Here is a 1,678-nt window from a genome sequence, read left to right on the forward strand (position 1 = left end):
TTTATTCCAGATCAAAGCATTTTCTTCTTTTTTTTTTTTTTTTTTTTTTTTTTTTTTTTTTTTTTTTTTTTTGAGACGGAGTTTCGCTCTTGTTACCCAGGCTGGAGTGCAATGGCGCGATCTCGGCTCACCGCAACCTCCGCCTCCTGGGTTCAGGCAATTCTCCTGCCTCAGCCTCCTGAGTAGCTGGGATTACAGACACGCGCCACCATGCCCAGCTAATGTTTTGTATTTTTAGTAGAGACGGGGTTTCACCATGTTGACCAGGATGGTCTCGATCTCTCGACCTTGTGATCCACCTGCCTCGGCCTCCCAAAGTGCTGGGATTACAGGCTTGAGCCACCGCGCCCGGCCAGATCAAAGCATTTTCATGCGGACCTACAGGATGTGTTCTGGATACATGAAAAGTCAGCTGACCAGGATTGGATAAGGTGGACAGGGTGGAGGAGAGCACCAGGGCCACTGCAGGTAACAAAAACTTCCTGTTTTCAATGAACTTTAATTCTGGTGGAGAGAGAAACAGCTGTCAGATGTTGATGAGCGCTATAAAGAAACATGGGGATTAGGTGCCGCTCTTGTTGCTCGCGTTGAATCCAGAACCGTAGCCAGACATGGGACTGGAGGACAAGCGAAAGATGCTGACGGACTCCGGAGATCCTAAGGAGGAGGAAGAGGAGTAATCAGTGGATCCCCTAACAACAGTGAGAGAGCAATGCAAGCAGTTGGAGAAATGTGTAAAGGCCCGGGAGCGACTAGAGCTCTGTGATGAGCCTGTGTCCTCTCGATCACAAACAGAAGAGGATTGCATGGAGGAGCTCTTTGACTTCTTGCATGCAAGGGACCATTGTGTGGCCCACAAACTCTTTAACAACTTGAAATAAATGTGTGGACGTACTCACCCCAGCCTTCATCATCTGGGCATCAGAATATTTCCTTTTGGATATACCATTTGTGTCTTCTTATTTGTGTAACTGTAAGTTCACATGAACCTCATGGATTTTGGCTTAGGCTGGTAGCTTCTATGTAATTCACAGTGATTCCATCTTAATAAAATTTCTGTGATCTGCAAAAAAAAGGAAGAAAGAAAAAGAAACATGGGTATGAGGCTGGAGGGAAGAGCAGCTAACACAGGTGCAGAGAGGAGAGAGATGGAAGAAGTTTGCATAAGGCTTTGAGAAGAGGCTGGGCGTGGTGGCTCACACCTGTAATCCAAGCACTTTGGAGGCCAAGGTGGGCAGATCACCTGAGGTTGGGAGTTTAAGACCAGCCTGACCAACATGGTGAAACCCCATCTTTATTTAAAAAAAAAAAAAAAAAAAAAAAAAAGGCTTTGAGAAGAAAGCACTCACTTTGAAGAAAAGGGCATTTTGCTCTCCCTCACCATGCCTCATGTATCCCTCTTCCTACTTGGTATTCAACTCCCTGGCCCCTTTCTCTTGCTTCATCAAATTTAATTGACAACAACAACCCCATTTACATCCAATTCTCCACCCACCTGCACCTGTGCAGTTTAGAGTGGCTGCAGAAAATCATTCAACTGGTGTCTCATTTTTAATTCATAAGCATCAGCCTCAGGAGGAAAATCAGCTTTCCCCATTGATTCATTCTACTCTCAAGAGAACCATTTCATACTCCTCCCTTTCCTCAGATCTCCAACACCTCCTCTCCCATCTTTACT

General features: G+C 45.5%; 1 pseudogene; it reads left to right on the forward strand.

The window, feature by feature from the left end:
* Positions 1-551: 551 nt before the first annotated feature.
* LOC101031413 (cytochrome b-c1 complex subunit 6, mitochondrial pseudogene) lies at positions 552-1,093 on the forward strand (annotated as a pseudogene).
* The last annotated feature ends 585 nt before the right edge of the window (positions 1,094-1,678 follow it).

The sequence above is a fragment of the Saimiri boliviensis genome, chromosome 11 (genome assembly GCF_048565385.1).
Source record: "Saimiri boliviensis isolate mSaiBol1 chromosome 11, mSaiBol1.pri, whole genome shotgun sequence".
Lineage (NCBI taxonomy): Eukaryota > Metazoa > Chordata > Mammalia > Primates > Cebidae > Saimiri > Saimiri boliviensis.